We start from the raw sequence: 20,761 nt of genomic DNA, 5'->3' as shown, positions 1-20,761 counted from the left end.
TGCCAAACTCTGGATTCCACCTTTTCAAATATCTCTAGCACCTGTCCTCTTCTCTCCATCCCTGTGCTATCCTAATCTCTGTTATCTCTCCTTTGCTTATGGCAACCATTTCTCTGGTCTCTCTGCCTCAAAATGTTCTCTCATCCAATCAACTTACCACTTTGCCACCAAAGTAATATTTTATTTTATTTTATTTTCCTTTCTTTTCTTTTTGACAGGATCTTGCTCTGTCACTCAGGCTGGAGTACAGTGGTGTGATCATAGCTTACTGTAACCTCAAACTCCTAGGCTCAAGGTATCCTCACACTTCAGCCTCCCAGATAGCTGGGACTACAGGTGCATACCACCACACCCACCCAAGTTTTAATTTTTTTTGTACAGGTGGAGTCTCACTATGTTTTAGGAGAGGAGCAAGGTTGGCTGGTAGCACAGCTAGAAGGTACAATACAATGTGAAGGGTGCCTCATGGTGTTGCACAATCCTATGAGACAGCAAAGAAATTACATGGTAAGGTGTTTGTAAAGATTATTTTGGTGCTGGGCGTAGTGGCTCATGCCTGTAATCCCAACACTTTTAGGAGGCCAAGATGGGCAAATCACTTGAGCCCAGGAATTTGAGACTAACCTGGGCAACGTGGCAAAAACCTCATCTCTTAAAAAGTACAAAAATTAGCCAGGTGTGGTGGCATGCCTATAGTCCCAGCTACTAGGGAGGCTAAGGTAGGAAGATTGACAGAACCCGAGAGGTCAATCTCCCAACCTTAGCAGTGGGCCATGGTTACACCACTGTACTCCAACCTGGGTGACAGAGTGAGACCCTGTCTCAAGAGAAAAAAAGAAAAAAAAGTAACTGTAACCAGTAGCAAGGAGAAAGGTTAACAACGGCATAGACCACAGTGGTAGTGGCAGGGATGGGGAGAAACAGATGGATTTGAGAGTTTGGGGAAGTATATGAGCATACTTGGTGATATGTTGCATGTGGGAGACAAGGGAAAGGAGGTGCTAAGAATGACTCACAGGTTTCTGGCTTGAGCAACTGGGGAAGATTGTGAAAACCTTTACTGAGAGGGAGGAGACTGTGGGAGAAGCAAGTTGGAATGGAAAAAGGAAGAAAGAGTTCACATTTGACTCAGTGAGTTTGAGATGCCTGTGAGCCTTGCAGGTGGAGCTGTGAAGCAGGCAATTAAACTTGAGTCCACAGCCCAGAAGAAAGGGCTGGATTTGGCAGTCATCAGTATTGAGGTACTATTTACAGTCATTAGACTGAAGGGGATGACTCAGGAAGAGAATAGACTCAGAGAGTCCAGAGAAGGGTCAACATTTACCAGTTGGTGTAGGAGGGGAAACCAGGAAGGATCAGTCAGAAGTAGGAGGCAAGTTAGGAGGATGTTGTCACCGAAGACTATATAAGAGTTGTTTCAAGCAGGGGTAAGTGGTTTGCACTCTCTCGCTCGTCCATATCCTAGATAAAGCATGATGTCCTCCACAGACTGGCTTTATCGCCCCTCGGTGGCTTCATTTACCATGTGCCTTCTCTATCATGGCATCTACCATATACTATTGTAATCATTTGTTTAATTTCTATGCTAGATTGTAAGCTCCTTAAAGACAGGGGGAGGCCGGGTGCGGTGGCTCACGCCTGTAATCCCAGCACTTTGGGAGGCCGAGGTGGGCAGATCATGAGGTCAGGAGATTGAGACCATCTTGGCTAACACGGTGAAACCCCATCTCTACTAAAAATACAAAAAATTAGCCGGGCATGGTGGCGGGCGCCTGTAGTCCCAGCTACTTGGGAGGCTGAGGCAGGAGAATGGCGTGAACCCGGGAGGTGGAGCTTGCAGTGAGCTGAGATCGCGCCACTGCACTCCAGCCTGGGTGACAGAGCGAGACTCTGACTCAAAAAAAAAAAAAAAAAAAAAGGGACAGGGAGAAACTCTGTGTTGTTCGATATTTGTATTATTTAGCATAGACAGTAGTCCATTGGAACAGCCCATATACAGTGGTTTAAATTTTTTTTAAAAGTATAATTTTCCCTCATATAAAAGTTTAGGTAAACATATGTAACACACCTGCACATCCTGCACATGTTCCCTGGAACTTAAAAAATCATACAATAAAATAAAAAAGTTTAGGTAAATAAGTGAGCCCATGGTGTTGGGATTCAAGATTTACGCTCTTTTGATCTTGTTGCTCGGTCATCAAAACCCAACATGGCTGCCCCAACTCTTACTGTCATGTGCACATTCCAGCCATTGGGGAAGGGAAAGGCATTTTCCTTCCTTTTAAGAACATGGGCCAGGTGCAGTGGCTTATGCTTGTAATCCCAGCACTTTGGGAGGCCAAGATGGGTGGATCACCTAAGGTCAGGAGATCGAGACCAGCCTGGCCAACATGGTGAAAACCCATCTCTACTAAAAATACAAAAAATTAGCCGAGCGTAGTGGTGGGTGCCTGTAATCCCATCTACTTGGGAGGCTGAGGCAGGAGAATCGCTTGAACCCAGCAGGCGGAGGTTGCAATGAGCTGAGATCGCACCACTGCACTCCAGCCTTGGCAACAAGAGTGAAACTCCTTCTCAAAAAAAAAAAAAAAAAAAGAAAAGAAAAAGAACATGACCAGAAATTGTACATATTACTCGTTTAAATTCTAGTAGCAGAACTTGCTCATATGACCACATCTATCTGCAAGGAAAACTGAGAAATATAGTCTTTAACTCAGTAGCTGTGTACACAGATAAAAATTCTATGACTGTGAAAGAAGGGAACAGACACTGGGTGCAACCAGCAGCCCTGATATACCATTGTAACTGTATCATAGCGCCTTACTGTTGGAATATGCTTGTAGAGCATAGAGAAAGGCAAGGAAGGATAAACACCCTACTCTTGACATTAATTACCTTGGGGGGAGGACGTGGAAGGGGCATGGAGGGAGAGTTATAAATTATTAATTGAATGAATGGATGGATGATAATAAATAGATAAATCCAATGGTGACAATAGTGATAAGGTGAGTTCTTTTTAGCTCCCTCTCCCACCCTCCCTCCTCAGCATTGGCTTATGAAGGAAGAGGGATTTTCACTAGACCAAAAAGATGAGTTATGTAAATAGAAGGAAAGAAGGCTAATTTATTTAAATCTTTTATTCTGGTATCTTTTTTGCTTAATTCTCTTGAGTTTTCCAGGGGGGTGATCACATTAAACTATAAACAATGATACTTTAGTCTCCTTTCCAATATTTACATCTATATTTAAAATCTTACTACATTGATAAAATAATAGTAAATATTGGTGATAACCAATAATTGTTCCCTTTCTTACTACTTTCTTTACTACAAATATCTCTATTGCTTTGCCACTGAGTATGAGGCTGGCTATTGTTTTGACATAGCTATTTTTCACTAGGTTATTCAAGAATCTTTCTATATATGGTTTAATAAGAGTTATAAAAATTAGTAATACATATTTTAACATCGTTTCCTTCATTTACTTTCTAAGATTTTTTTTCTTGTTCAATCCCAGTCCAGTTCCACATTATGTGGTGTTTATTGTCTTCGATTTATGGACTTAAATGGCAATAAATCTACTTTAGTGAGACAGAGAGTTAGGCCCTGGATATACAAGCATAAAATCAGGTTCCTTCCATCAAGAGGCTTGTGATTTACTAACAGGGACGTGTCTACAAATAGATCAGTTATAATTAACATAATTATAATAGTAGACAACATATGCTATGAGTGGTACACAGATTAACTTTTCAAAAATATCTCTTCCACCACGTTCCTCCTCCCCTAAGAAAAATCCATTTGGTCCCTATGGCTTAAAGCAGATAGTCCAAAATCTTCAATCAAACACTAAGTTCTGCCCATTGCATCCTCTCAGCATTGCTGTTTCACCTACCCTGTTCCTACACACACCACTCCAAATCAGGACCTAATGCAGCTGTCTCCATCGTGGCTCCCCTGTTTCCAACCTTGCACCTATGTAATAGTAAGCAAGGCACTTCAAATGTGTCTCAGTTATGTGGTTAAAAAAAAACAATTAAATTATATTTTAATTTTTTAAAACTTTTTAGTAGAGTATAACATACATACAATAAAGTACACACAGATCATGAGTACAATTGAGTTACAATAAATATAATAAAAACTGTGTAATCACCACTAATTGCAAAACACTGAACATTACTAGCACTCCAAAAGGTCCCCTGTGACTTTTACAAATTACTACCTCTTTCTTTCTCCCCAAAGGTAACCATCATTCTGATTTCTAACCCCACAGAGTAGTTTTGCCTGTTTTTGAACTTTATATAAGTGGAATCGAAGAGTATAAAATCTTTTGTGTTTGGTTTCTTTCTTTTTTTAAAATTAGAGACAGGGTCTTGCTATATTGCCCAGACTGGTCTTGAACTCCTGAGCGCAAACAATTCTCCTGCCTTGGCCTTCCACAGTACTGGGATTACAGGCGTGAGCCACCACACCTAGCCACTGCACCTAGCACTGTGTATGATTTCTGGTATAGTTTAGATGTCCCCACCCAAATCTCATGTTGAAATGTAATCCCCAGTGTGGAAGGTGGGGCCATTGGGAGGTGTTTGGGTCATGGGGGTGGATTACTCATGACTTGGTGCTGTCCTTGTGATACTGAGTTCTCTCAAAATCTGGTTGTTGGCTGGGCATGGTGTAATCCCAGCACTTTGGGAGGCCGAGGCAGGCGGATCATGAGGTAAGGAATTCAAGACCAGCCTGGCCAACATGGTGAAACACCATCTCTACTAAAAGCACAAAAATTAGTTGTGCATGGTGGCGCACGCCTGTAGTCCCAGCTACTGGGGAGGCTGAGGCAGGAGAATCATTTGAACCTGGGAGGTGGAGGTTGCAGTGAGCCAAGAACGTGCCACTGTACTCCAGCCTGGAAAAAAAAAAGATCTGGTTGTTTAAATATATATGGCACCTCCACCCTCCACCCTCCCCTTGTTCCTGCTCTCACCATGTGATACTGGGGCTCCCCTTTTGCCTTTCACCATGACTGTAAACTTCCTGAGGTCTTACCAGGAGCTGAGCAGATGCTCAGATGCTGGCACCATGTTCTCTCTACAGCCTTCAGAACTGTGAGCCAATTAAACCTCTTTTCTTTATAAATCACTCAGTCTCCAGAATTGCTTTTCTTTTCTTTTATTATTTTTTAAATTATTGTTTGAGACAAGGTCTTGCTCTGTCACCCAGGCTGGAGTGCAGTGGTGCAATCATGGCTCACTGCTGCTTTAACCTCCCAGGCTCACATGATCCACATACCTCAGCCTCCAATGTAGCTGGGACTACAAGTGCACCACCATGCTGGGAAATTTTTTTTTGAGAGGGAGTTTCACTCTTGTTGCCCAAGCTGGAGTGCAATGGCATGATCTCAGCTCACTGCAACCTCTGCTTCCTGTGTTGAAGCGATTCTCCTGCCTCAGCCACCTGAGTAGCTGGGATTACAGGTGCACACCACCACGCCCCACTAATTTTTTGTATTTTTTGTAGAAATGGGGTTTCAGCATGTTAACCAGGCTGGGCTTGAACTCCTGACCCCAGGCAATCCACCCGCCTCGGCCTCCCAAAGTGCTGGGATAACAGGCATGAGCCACCGTGCCCAGTCTTTTTTTTTTTTTTTTTTCAGAGACAAAGTTTCACTATGTTGCTGTTGTCCTGGGCTCGAGGGATACTACCACCTCAGTCTCCCAGAGTGCTGGGATTACAGGCAGGGGCCACATGCTTAGCCTCAGGTATCTTTATAGCAATGCGAGAATGGCCTACTACAATTTCTTTTGCTCAAAATTTTATTGCTGTGTGTAGTTATTTCATTTTCAGTATACAAACATTTCACTTTATTTTCTTTTATTCTCTCGTTGATGGATATTTGGATTATTTCCATTCATTGGCATTTACAAATAACACTGCTGTGAACATCCTTGTGCTTGTCTTTGGTACACATAGGTATGAATTTCTATTGTATATGCCTAGAAGTGTAATAGCTAAGCTATAGGATATGCAGGTTTTCACCTTTGTTAGTTAATATCGAACAATTTCCAAGGTGTTTGCAAGAATTTATACTCTTGTTGACAGTTCTCTTGTTTCACATACTTGCCCTCACCTTATATTGTCAGTATTTTTTTCTTTTTTTAAAAAAATATTTTTAAATAATTTATGCTTATTAATTTTATTAATAAAAATAAATTTTTATTCATTAATTTTAGCATTCATTAGAGAATTTACAAGGACAGTACATAGAATTTCCACACATCTCTCATCCAGCTTTCTCCAGTGTTAGCATTCTACCATAGAACAAGCATCACATCTAAGAAATTAACATTGCTACCAATACCCTAGCAAAACCCTAATTCAAACCCTATTTGGATTTCACCCAGTCTTTCTACCAATATCCTTTTTCTGTTCCAGGATCTAATTCAGGATTCCACTTAACATTTATGTCCTTTTAGTCTCCCTCCATCTGTGACAGCTCCTCAATCTTTCCTTGTCTTTCATGACCTTGATACTTTTAAAGGATGCTGGTCAGGTAGCTTGTAGAATGACTCTCAATTTAGGTTAACTGATTTTTTCTCATGGTTAGATCAGGGCCACATATTTTTGGGAAGAATGTCACAAAGATAATGTGCCCTTCTCAGATCATGTCAAAAGCACACTCATCATATATTCCATTACCTGCAATGTGAATCTTAATCCCCTCACTGAAGTTTTGTGTACTAAGTTTCTTTACTGTAAAGTCACTGTTATGGTTTGAATGTTTTTGTCCCTTCTAAAATTCATGTTGAAATTTAATCCCTAATACAATAGTCTTTAGAGGTGGCGCCTTCAGCGGGTGCTTAAGCCATGAAGGTTCCACCCTCATGGATGGAATTAGCGCCTTATAAAAGGGCTCAGGGGGCAAGTTAATTTGTTCCATCCCTTTCTGTCCTTCCCTCCCTTCTGCCATGTGAGGATGCAGCACTTGCCCCCTCCAGAAAATGCAGCAACAAAACACCATCTTGGAAGCAGAGAGCGGTCCTCGCCAGACACCAAATGCTCGTACCTTAATCTTGGACTTTCCAGCCTCCAAAACTGTGAGAAATACATCTGTATTATTTACAAATTACCTGGGTCTCAGGTGTTTTGTTATGGGCAGTTGAAACAGACAAAGACCAGTCACTATCTTTCCCTTTATAATCAACAATATTTAGGAGGAGACACTTTTGATGTTCTGCAAATATGCTATTACTCCTTAAATTTTTATTTATTTATTTTAGCATTCTTTGATTGTTCTTGCCTGCAGCTAACATTACTGTGGTATTCTAATTGAGATTTTGTGTTTTCTTCATTCCTTTTATATTTGTTAATTGAAATTCTTTTGTACAGAAAAATTTTTCCCTTTTCTCTATTTATTTACTTATTCAATACTTGATATTTGTATGAAGTCATGAATACTTATTTTATTCTTTGACTTAAAATCTATTACTTTTATTTTCTTGCTTAAATTATTCCAGCTTTTGCCATGGTGACTCACCAGGATGGAATTTGTTCTCTCAGGATGGAATTTGAGTCTAGTTTTTTAATTTCAGCAGAATTTTTTTTTTTTTTTTTTTTGAGACGGAGTCTCACGCTGTTGCCCAGGCTGGAGTGCAGTGGCGCGATCTCAGCTCACTGCAAGCTCCGCCTCCTGGGTTCACGCCATTCTCCTGCCTCAGCCTCCTGAGTAGCTAGGACTACAGGCGCCCGCCACCGCGCCCGGCTAATTTTTTGTATTTTTAGTAGAGACGGGGTTTCACTGTGGTCTCGATCTCCTGACCTTGTGATCCGCCCGCCTCGGCCTCCCAAAGTGCTGGGATTACAGGCTTGAGCCACCGCGCCCGGCCTCAGCAGAATTTTAAACTTACAAACAGGATAATTTTGCTGTGGATTTTATCAAAATGTCTTTGCAAATTAGTCTTCATATGACTTACATTGTAAAACTGTTTTTAAAATTTTGGTAAAATACACATAACATAAAATTTATCATGTTAGCAATTTTTTTTCTTTTTTTTTTTGAGATGGAGTCTCATTCTGTGGCCCAGACTGGAGTGCAGTGGTGTGATCTCAGCTCTACTGCAAGCTCCGCCTCATGGGTTCACGCCATTCTCCTGCCTCAGCCTCCTGAGTAGCTGAGACTACAGGTGCCCACCACCATGCCCAGCTCCTTTTTCTGTATTTTTAGTAGAGACGGGGTTTCACTGCGTTAGCCAGGATGGTATCGATCTCCTGACCTCTTGTTCTGCCCACCTCAGCCTCCCAAAGTGCTGGGATTATAGGCATGAGCCACCACGCCCAGCCCATGTTAGCAATTTTTAAGGTATAGCTCAATAACACTAAGTATATTCACACTGTTGCACAAAAATCACCACATTCCATCTCTAGAACCTTTTCATCTTCCCAGACTGAATCTCTGTGTTCATTAAACAGCAACTTCCTATTGCTTCTTCCCCCAAGCCCTTGGCAACCACCATTCTACTTTGTCTCAAGATTACCTTAGGTACCTCATGTAAGTGGAATCGCACAGTATTTGTCCTTTTGTGTCTGGCTTATTTCATTCAGTACGTCTTCAAGGCTCATCCATGTTGTAGCATGTGTCAGAGTTAAATTCTTTTTTAAGGCTGATAATATTCATTATATGTATATACCACATTTTGTTTATGTCTGTGTCTTTTTCACATGCCTATTTATTTATATTTTTAAGGAGTGTTGACATCACAAGATGCCCTGCAACAACACTGGAATCAATCACATCTCCAGAGAACCTTGGTTCTTTTTATTAGAAATGAACTAAATGTGCTCATTATAACTGAGGTATCACTGCTTCTAGATCCATTCAGTGGACAGAGGAGAAAATTTGTGTGTGTACTAACTCATTTATACATACATATCAATATTTATTTCTGTACCTCCCTAACTATATATCATTAAAAACAAAACAAAACATGAGTTCATGCTAATACCTCCAACTCCAGTCCAGAATCATAGAGTTTATTCTTACATTCCCTCTTTGATTATTTATAAGTATTCTCTGTCAGTGAGAAGCCTGGCTTGCATTGTCTGCAGAATAAGTATTTGTTCAAACCTAGTATACACATCAAGTAGTTTCAGAGTCGTTCACCAATACCTCTGTGTGAAACAAATTTGCCAACTAGAGTACTGTGTTTTGGAATAAATTTTTTTTAGCTTTACAATATCCAGTCAAAACACTGTTCTCCAAAGTTACATAGCTCAGCTCCTTTCTTAACCTTCCAGTGTAGTCATTCATGTGTAATGTAATTGGATTCATCTGTAATGCAATTAGATTCATTTGCCAAAGTTCTGCATTTCATCTCCTACTTTTTATTTGCATACAGTACAATTCAATGATGCTGGTTGGTGTATTGTTCCATGGATTGTGAAAATGCACTGTCTCTTAATGAGTTAGTATATACACAAATTTTCTCCTCTGTTCACTGAATGGATCTAGAAGCAGTGATACCTCAGTTACAATGAGCACATTTAGTTTGTTTCTAATAAAAAGAACCAAGGTTCTCTGGAGATGTGATTGATTCCAGTGTTGTGTAGGTTGAGGAAGAGGAGGAAGAGGAAGGGTTGGTATGGTTTCTCAGGAGTGGCAGAGGGGGAGGAAAATCTGCATGTAAATGGACTCACACAGTTCAAACCTGTGTTGTTCGAGAGTCCACTATAAATGGAATCATATAAAATATAGCCTCTCAGGTCTGGCTTCTTTCACTTAGCAATATCTGTTTAAGGTTTATTATTAATATTAATAAAACGGTAGTTTATTCCGTTTTATTCCTTGAGCAGTATTCCATTGTCTATACAGAACAATTTTTTTATCCATTCACTGATTGAGGATATATGGGTTGTTTCCAGTTATTGGTTATTGTTAAAATCCTTCTGTAAACATCTGCATATAGGTTTTGTGTGAACAAAAGTTTCCAATTCACTTGAGCAAATACCTGAGAGTGGGACTGCTGGGGCACATGGTAAGTATTTGTTTAAGTTTGTAACAAATAGCCAGTTTTCAAAGTAGCTGTAATATTTTTCATTCCCACAAGCAATACATGGCAGTATCAGTTCCTCTGCATCTTTACCAATACTTGTTGTTTGCAGTGTTTTGAGTTTAGTCTTTCTAATAGGTGTACAGTGGTATGTCACTATGCTTTTAATTTGCCTTTCCCTAATGACTAAAGATGTTGAACATCTTTACATGCATCATTTGACATGTATCTCTTCTTTAGTAAAGTGTCTGTTCAGATCATTTGCCCATTTTTTATGGTGTTGTTTATATTCTTATTGTTGAGTGTTGAAGGCTGTTTACATATTCTGGATACAAGTCCTCTACCAGGTATGTGATTTGCAGATGTTACTCCAAGTTCATCGCACGTCTTTTCATTCTCTTTGGCAGAGCACAGTTGTTTAATTATTATAAAGTTCAACTTAACATTATTTTTTAATTTTATGGGTTATGGTTTTGGTGTCATATATAAAAGATGTTTGTCACATCAATAAAATTCAAGGCTGGTTCTTTGAAAAGATCAATAAAATTGGTAAGTGTCTAACCAGATTGGATAGGGGATAAAGAGAGAATATACAAATTACTAATACAAAAAAATGGGAGAGAGGATATCATTACAAGGATAATAAGAAAATATGAACAATTTTAAGCTAATACATTTGTCAATTTAGATGTAGCACACAAATTCCTTCAAAGACACAGACTATCAAAGCTACCTCAACAAGAAATAGATAACATAATAGAAATATGCACATATCTATTAAAGAAATTGAATATGCAGTTTAAAACTCTTCCACAAAGAAATCTCTAAGCCTAGATGGCTTTATTAAATTCTACCAAACATTTAACTAATAAATAATACCACTTCTGAATAAATACTTCCAGAAAATTATAGAAAAGGAAACTCTTCCCAACTTAACTTGTGAAGTTTATGAATTTAATGAGTTTATGAATTCATTACCCTGATTGCAAAATCAGACAAAGATAGTATAAGAAAACCCGTCAGGGCCAATAGCTCTCACATGGATGTAAAAATTCTTAATCAAATTATAGCAAAGTTGAATCCAGCAATATATTTAAAAGCATAACACATCATGATCCACTGGGTTTATCTCATGAATGGAAGCTTCAAAAATCAATGTAATTTACCATATTAACAAAACAAAAAGATAATATCATATTATCATCTCAATACTATAGAATGAGCATTTGATAAAAATCCAGTGTCTCTTCAAAATTGAGCTAGAGATTCTATTTAATGTGATGAGGCAAAAATAAATAGCATCTACATGAAAAGGAGAAAGTAAAGCTTTATTCATAGATAATATGTTTATGTGGCAAATCCTCAACAATCCACAAAAAAGTTTGTAGAACAAATAGACCTAATAAGTGAGAGTATCAAGTTTGCAAGACACAGAATTCGATTTAAAAATCAAGTGTATTTTTCTGTATAGACAAAAAACACAAATTTAAATTTATAAAGCATATTTTACGTGTTATCAAAAATACCTGTACACTAAAAACTATAGTTGAAAGAAATTAAAGAAAACCTAAATAAATTGAAATGATTCATTATATTACCAGATTAGAAGCCTAAATATTATTTAAAATGCCATTTCTTTTCTTTTTTTTCCTTTTTTTTTTTTGAGACGGAGTCTTGCTCTGTCACCCAGGCTTGAGTGCAGTGGCGCAATCTTGGCTCACTGTAACCTCCGCCTGCCAGGTTCAAATGATTCTTCTGCCTCAGCCTCCTGAGTAGTTGGGACTACAGGCATGCACCACCATGTCTGGCTAATTTTTGTATTTTTAGTAGAGACGGGGTTTCACCATATTGGCCAGGCTAGTCTCGAACTCCTGACCTCATGATCCACCCGCCTCGGCCTCCCAAAGTACTGGGATTACAGGTGTACCATTTATTTGCCAATTTACAGATTAAACATAATCCCGGTGAAAATCCCAGCAAGCTTATTTGTAGAGACTGACAAGCTGATGCTAAAATGTACATAGAAATTCAAAGGGTCAGCTGGGTGTGGTGGCTTACACTTGTAATCCCAGCACTGTAGGAGGCCAAGGCAGAAGGACTGCTGAAGTCCAGGAGTTTGAGACCAGCCTGGGCAACACAGGAAGACCCTGTCTCCACAAAAAATTTAAAAATTAGCTAGGCATGGTAGCATGCACCTGTAGTTCCAGCTACTCTGGAAACTGAGGTAGGAAGATTGCTTGAACCTGGGAAGTTGAGGCTGCAGTGAGCTATGATTGCTGTACTGCACTCCAGCCTGGTGACAGAGCGAGATCCTGACAAAAAAAAGATAAAAGGAATTCAAATGTTCTACAATATTCAAAGAAACTTTGAAAAAGGTCAAAGTTAGAGGACATATACTGTCCAAATTCAAAACTTATTATAACCTACAATAATCAAGATACTGTAATATTAGTATAAAGACAATCAGAGAGATCAATGGAATAGAACAGGGAGTCCAGATATAGACTTACACATATATCAATTGATTTTCAACAGAGCTACCAATGCAATTCAGTAGAGAAAGATAATGTTTTCAACGTAAGTGCTGGGACAAATGGATATTCTTATTTAAAAAGTAAAGCTCAATTTTACTTCATGCCATATATGAAAATTAACTGAAGGCTGGGGCAGTGACATGTGCTTGTAATCCCAGCTACTTGGGAGGCTAAGCTGGGAGGATTGCTTGAGCCCAGCAATTTGAGACCAACCTGGGCAACATAGCAAGACCCCTATCTAAAAAAAATGTGCAAAAAAATTATAGACCTAAATATAATAGCTGAAACCATCAAATTCCCAGAAGAAAACATAGGGGAAAACTTGTTACCTTCATCAAGCTTTCTTAAATAGGATGTAAAAACATAACTATGAAAAGAAAATAATCAATACATTGGACTTCATCAATATTAAAAATGTTTGCTTTTCAAAATAGTGTTATAAAAATGAAAAGGCAAGGCACAAAAAGGGAGAAATTAATTTTAAACATACATCCAACAAATGACTTTTATGTAGAATATGTAAGAACTCTCACAACTCAACAGTAATAAGACAAACAACAAATTTTATTATTTTGTTTAAAAATGAACAAAAATTTTTCAAATTCACATGAAGACGTATCTGATTGTACATAGCAACTTTATTTGTAATAGCCAAAAACTGGAAACAAGCCAAATGTCCACCAACATGTGAATGGATAGGCAAATTGTATATTCATACAGTAGAATACTACTTAGCAATAAAAAGACACTTCACCAAAGAAAACATATTGATGGCAAATAAGCACATGAAAAGTTGTTCATTATCAGTGATCATTAGAGCAGTGTTTTAAACTGGGCACAGTTTTGCCCCTACACCCCAGATACGTTTGGCAGTGTCTGGAGACATTTTTGATTGTCACAACTGGGGAGTGGGTACTTTTAAATGGCAAAAACTGCAATTACTTTTGCATCAGCCTAATAGCATGTAGTGAGTAGAAGCTGGGGATGCTGTTAAACTTCCTACAATGCACAGGGCAGCCCCTCCCCACAAAGACTTGTTTGGTCCAAAATGTCAATAGTGATAAAGGTGAGAAACCTACATTAGGGAAACACATATCAAAACCACAATGAGATACCAGTACATATGAAGTAGAATAGGTGAATAAATAAATAGGTAAATAAAAGGCAGCATACCAAGCGATGAAGAGAATGTGGAACAAATGGAACCTCAGACCAAGCTGGTGATTCTACCACTTTGGAAAAGAATTTGGCAGTTTCTTGAAAAGTTTATCATAAATCTACCCCAGCTAGTCTACTCCCAGGTATATCCCCAAGAGAAATGAAGGCATATGTTCACATGAAGATGTATATGAATGTACATAGCAGCTTTATTTGTAATAACCAAAAACTACAAACAAGCCAAATGTCCACCAACATGTGAATGGATAAGCAAATTGTATATTCATACAGTGGAATACTACTCAGAAATAAAAAGAACAAACTACTGATGAGTACAGTAATGAATATACAAACACACACAGATGAATATAAAAATAGTTATCATCAGTGAAAGAAGCCAGACACCACTACACTCCAAAAAAGAGTCTGGTATAATTCCATTTGTAAAACTCTAGAAAATGCAAGCTAGAAACAGAAAACAGATCAGTAGTTCCCCGGGAATGGAGTTCGGGGTAGAGTAGGGAGGGGAAAGAGAAAAATTACGAAAGAGCATAAGGAAATTTTAGAGCATCATAGATATGTTCCTTACCTTGATTGTGGTGATGGTTTCAGGGGTAAAACTATCAAATTGTATACTTTATGTGCAGTTTATGGTATGTCAATTGTAATTCAGTACAGCTGGCAGGGGGCTTGACTCATGTTTTGTTTGAGTAAAATCATCCCATTTTCTCCTTGTCACTACTAACTGGACCATATCTTTTTTATAAGCCAAGCACAACTCCACCCATGCCAGGGGAGGAAGCTGACACCTGTAGTCCCAGTGACTTGGGAGGCTGAGGTGGGAGGATTGCTTGAGCCCAGGGGTTTGAAGTTGCAGTGAGCCATGATCATGCCATTGCACTTCAGCCTGGTGACACAGCAAGATGCTGACTCTAAAAAAAAAACCTCTGTCCAGTAGGAGTGCCACATGTTGAATGCTACCAAAGGACCCAAGATATCATACAGCAGATTAGGAATTTTTCCTTCCTTGCTAGATAAAGTTACTGTTTATTTTTCATGACAAACTCTCATTACTGAGGATAATTGTTGCATGTTAAGGAGTCAGAAAACTGTACCTACTTAAACTCATCCTCCACATTCTTCCAGAACTTCTAGCCAATGCAAAGAAAATAAAATATGGATTATACATGTAGGGAAGGAAGAAACAAAATTATTTGTGCTATTTGATTGTATACCTAGAACATTCAGGACAACCAAACTGAAAAATTATTAAAATTAATAGATTTCTATAATATAGCAAGGCACAAGATTAATATATGGAATTCAGTATTTCCTAAATATTTTAAAGCAAACACTGTAGGTGTAGGATGGGGGGAAATGACACCATTTGGAATAACAAGAAAATCTTCAGTATCTGGTCACTTTCTCTAGACATTTTCTAGTTCTGTATCCCTCGCAAAGTGTTATATTAGCAATAAACTAAAATGTATTTATTATTATTTCTTGCTGGAGAACCTATTGCTGTGATATCCAGAGTGTCACCATTTCCTATTGATTCACCATAATACACTGGTTTCTTTTCCATTCAGGAAATCACATAGAACAATGTTCTATATGCCGTAAGCTGTGGCTTGATTCATCTTACCATTTGGTTGTCTGGGAATTTACTGAGTTAATTTAAACTTAAGTGATCCTTCTTCAAACTGGATATTTTGCTATATGATAGTAGACTTATATAATTCAGGAGGAGCTGTGTAGGTAAACAATATCTTAATAATTGCAGGTTTAAGTTAACAATAAGGAAACATATTTGTATACTCACTGACTTGTACAAATAGCAAATAAAATTTGATGTTTTTACTGCATGATATTTTAAAATATATCTCAACATAAAAGGCTGAAACAATTAAAAATGCTTTGATTGCTTAAAACCAAATCGCATTTATTATTTAAAATATACCAACTGTTCATGGTGAAACCATTAGTCTGAGGGCACTAAGTCCCCTCACTGTGCACAGATTACTCAACTTTTCTAGGTTTGAGAGGCTGTTATATAAAATAAATAAGCTGGGAATTGCTATCTGAATGGTCTCTTTAGCTAAAAATTGTACTATTCCCTATAATCTGTATAAATCAAGTGTTTTCATCTTCTTGGTTTTAAAATATTTTGCAGTAAATTTTCCCTTCAAAGCAAAAAGCCACGAGTGGTAAACATAAGTTTTGTGTTGTTGCTATTGTTGAAAATTTGACTGTAATAGCAACATTTTTCTGTGTATCCTATATTAAAAATATTATGATATAGCACATAGAGAATGTAAAAGGAACCATAATTCCATCTTCACTCAGCTTGATTGAAAGTTGACACTCTAGTAAGTTTAATGTCACTGAAATCAAATAGAAATAAAGTTTCCATCCTTAAATACTAACATATTTTTTCAAAATCTATTATTTTTATTTTTATTTTTTCGAGACAGGATCTTGCTCTGTCACCCAGCCTAGAGTGCAATGGCATGATCACGGCCACTGCTAACTATAGCCTCGACCTCCCAGGCTCAGGTGATTTCTTTACCTCAGCCTCCTGAGTGCTGCGACCACAGGTGCATGCCACCACGCTTGGCTAATTTTTTTATTTTAATTTTTTGTAGAGATGGGGACTCCCTATGTTGCCCAGACTGGTCTTGAACTCCTGGGCTCAAGCAATCTTCCTGCCTCGGCTTCCCAAAATGCTGGGATTACAGGCATGAGCCACTGTGCCTGGCCCCAAGGCATCATTTGTATAATAAATAAGTAGGGAAATACCAATAATTGAGCAAGTATTCAGTTAATTATTAGGCACTCAAAGTTCTGATACAGTCCTTATTGAAATGGAGTGATACAGAGCACAGAAAGAATAGGCCATGATATTAAGGAAATTGCAGTTTCAGCAGAGAAATAAACAAATGTGTTTAAAGCATATTCCAGGCCGGGCATGGTGGCTCCCGCCTGTAATTCCACACTTTGGGAGGCTGAGGCGGGCGGATCACAAGGTCAGGAGTTCGAGACCAGCCTGGCCAATATAGCGAAACCCCGTCTCTACTAAAAATACAAAAAAATTAGCCAGGTGTGGTGATGAATGCCTGTAATCCCAGCTACTCGGGAGGCTGAGGCAGGAGAATTGCTTGAACCAGGGAGGCAGAGGTTGCAGTGAGCTGAGATCGTGCCACTGCACTCCAGCCGGGGCAACAGGGTGAGACTCCATCTCAAAAATAAATAAATAAATAAAAATAAAATAAAGCACATTCCAGGAATGTTTATTTGGGGGAAGGTACATATCAGTATTCAAGTAATCCCCCTTAAAATATTCTTGCATAATACCACACGTAATACTTCTTTGAAGATAACTAGATATAGGAAACTCTCTCCAGTGTCTTAACATTCATATCAAATAATTCCAGTCATATTCATTCATTCATTCATTCACTTATTAATTCAACTAATATTTACCAAGTATCTACTTTGTGATTTACACTTTTCTAAGTGCTGGGAACACAGCCATATGTAAAACAAACAAGGTCTCTACTCTCATCAAGTTTACATTGCAGAGAATATATATAACTTGTAGCCCAAATGTTACTTTTTTCTAAATGAAATGTTGTATCAACTTTTGTATCACTGTTTTCCCTAGTTATAAAAGTAATTCTTGCTTATTCGAAACAAACAACAACCACAGTAGAGAAAATGAAGATACTTTTGTAGGCCCTCCCTTTGGCATAATTACTATGAGTAGTTTGTTGTATATACTTAGAATTTTAAAAATATTTTTTAAATTTACATACTGGATCACTCTTCTATAAACTGCTGTTTTCACTTAGCAACACAGTATACCATGTATATCTTTTCATCCCAATGCATCTAGATCTAACTCCTCTTTCTTATTGGCTATATAATATAGCATTATATTTAGACATTCCACCATTCTTCTATTGATGATCATCAAGGTTTTTTCCTGTTTCTTCATTATGATTAGTGTTCAGTATTTTCTTTAAAAAACCTTTGCCTAGCCCAAGACATTTGCAAATTCATATTGAGGGACTTAGAGAAAGAGAACTCCTGCTTGCAGCTGCCTCACTGGCCTGGTGAGACAGAAATTGGAGTTTAGGGACTTTCAACAGCCAACATCTAAGGGCTTCAGATCTCAGAGAAAAGAGGAACGTAGAGCCGTGAGCTTGGCGCCTGCCTGCAATTTCACTGCTTACCTGTTATTCTTTTCAATCCTTTTTTTGTGGGGGGTGGGGTCGAGCAGGAAGAAGGTGTTGAATGCCAAGCTAAAGACTAGGAGCTAGCAGAAAGTCACCAGAGTTATTAGGGAAGTCAGGGCCTAAGAATCAGTTATACAGTGTTGGCATTGGAAGGGCCTCTTGTGACTATCTTACTAATGAAGAGACTGCAACACAGAGAGTTGTGCCCCACCTACAGTCGTATATCATCCACGGCAGCAGAACACCTAATGCAGGCTTCCTTAAATGACTGCCGATGCTCAAAGCCCTGCTGTCTGTGCGTGGGTGTGTCTTAGTATGTTTCTGCTGCTATAACAAAATACCTAACACCAGGTAATTTGCAAAAAAGAAAATTTATTTCTCACAGTTTTGAGAATTTCAAGATCAAGGCACCAGTAGATTTGGTGTCTGGTGAGGGTGGTGCTCCGCTTCCAAAATGATGCTTTGTTGCTGCATCCTCACATGGAGGAAGATAGAAGGGCAAAAAGGCAAAAAGGGCCTACTTGGTTTCCTTGACCCCTTGACTTTTTTTTCTTTTCTTTTCTTTTCTTTTCTTTTCTTTTCTTTTCTTTTCTTTTTGAGATGGAGTCTTGCTCTGTTGCCTAGGCTGGAGTGCAGTGGTGAGATCGTGGCTCACTGCAACCTCTGCCTCCCGGGTTCAAGCGATTCTCCTACCTCAGCCCCCTGAATAGCTGGGATTACAGGTGCGTGCCACCAAACCTGACTGATTTTTGTATTTTTAGTAGAGATGGGGTCTCACCATGTTGGCCAAGCTAGTCTCGAACTCTTGACCTCAAATGATCCACCTGCTTTGGCCTCCCAAAGTGCTGGGATTACAGGCTTCAGCCACCACACCTGGCTCCTTGACCCCTTTTCTGAGGGCACTAATCCCATTCATGAGGGCAGGGCACTAATCCCATTCATGAGGGCAGAGCTATCGTAACTCCTTAAAACCTCTTAAAAACACTACCTCTTAATATTGTCACTGCGGGGTTTAAGTTCCAACATACGAATTTTGGAGGGACACGTACATTCAGACTGTAGCAATGTACAAGCGTGGGTCAGAGGCAAGGAGAGGTCTTGCCAAAAGTGGTGATGTGGAAGTTGAAATGAAGAAAAAATGTTGGAAGTCAGGAAATGGGGAGAGAGCAGGGAGAAAGCCCCTACATGAGAACAGAACTTCAGAATTTTTCCTCAGGGAAGAATATAAAAGGGACACCTATGATCAGAAAACCATAATACTTGAGTCTAACTGGGGGCCAGGGTGAAGGGGGAGAGGGAAGATGATTACTTTGTGACCTGTTGTGTTCCATGGACTGGCAAGACATGGAGGTGGAAATGGCCAGTGGGCAGTTGGAAATGTGGGTTTGGAGTTGAAAAGAGAGATTAGGGGTTTTTCCTATTCCAATTTATGTCTTCCTTCCTTTCTTTTATAAATTTGGGGATCAAATATATACTCATAGGTGAAGCTACAGAAATGGATGGTATCTTTAGGTAAAAATGCGTAAAGAAAATATATATTTTTTAAGTATACATATTAGGCCTGGCATGGTGACTCACGCCTGTAATCCCAGCACTTAGGGTGGTTGAGGCAGGTGGATCACCTGAAGTGAGGGGTTCAACATCAGCCTGGCCAACATAGCGAAGCCCCATCTCTACTACAAAATATAAAAATTAGCCGGCCCTGTTACTGTGTACCTGTAATCCCAGCTACTCAGGAGGCTGAGGCACGAGAATCGCTTGAACCCAGGAGGCAGAGGCTGCAGTGAGCCGAGGTCACGCCACTGCACTCCAGCCTGGGCAACAGAGCAAGACACTGTCTCAAAAAATAATAAAATAAAATAAAATAAGATAAGATAAAATAAAATAAATAAAATAAAATAAAATAAAATACTTGAATTTCACAGCTGAGAGTGGAGGCTCATGATCCCAGCACTTTGGGAGGCCAAGGCAGGCAGATTGCTTGAGCCAAGGAGTTCAAGACCAGCTTGGCCAACATGGTGAAACCTCATCTCTACAAAAAATATTTAAAAATTAGTCAGGTGTGGTGGCATGCACCTGTAGTCCCAGTAATTGGGATGCTGAGGTGGGAGGATTGCTTGAGGTTGCAATGATTATGTCAGTGTTCTCCAGCCTGGGTGACAGAGCAAGACACTGTCTCAAAATAATTTTATTCTTAAAAAATTCAATATAGGGTATCTGATTCATCATGAAAACTAGATGTCATGGTTGGAATCCCAGAAAAAAAAGGTCATCTAGATTTTACTTAAATGTATCTAATGTCTAGGATTAAGAGTAGTTAGAATGTGGCTCATTGTGTGGCTGGACAGCTCAAATCCTTCAAAAGCTTCTTGAAGTTCAAACTTCTGTTGAGTTCTATGGACTTCACTAATTACATACAATTGGCCAACTAATCTCATCAGCATGTAATTAGTTCTAAAGAAAGCAACAGAGTATTAAAACAACCTGATCTACCTTTTTTACATATTAGATTTTGAAAGACTGATACCATCTAGTGTTGGCAAGGATATGAGCAATGAGCATTCTCGTCCTCTGTTGATGAGAGGTTGTTTGGTTTTGCTGCTATGTTGTCCAGGCTGGTAACTCCTGGCTTCAAGTGATCCTCCTGCCTCAGCCTCTCAAAGTGCTGAGATTACAAGTATGAGTCACCACACCCCACTGATGAAGGGTTAATTGGTGTACCTTTTCTAGAGGACCCTTTGTCAATAGGTACCCACATTTAAAATGTACATTTTTGATCTAGCAATTTT

The sequence above is a fragment of the Macaca nemestrina genome, chromosome 11, assembly GCF_043159975.1.
Source record: "Macaca nemestrina isolate mMacNem1 chromosome 11, mMacNem.hap1, whole genome shotgun sequence".
NCBI classification, from domain to species: Eukaryota; Metazoa; Chordata; class Mammalia; order Primates; family Cercopithecidae; genus Macaca; species Macaca nemestrina.
Note: the sequence above shows the minus strand (reverse complement) of the source record.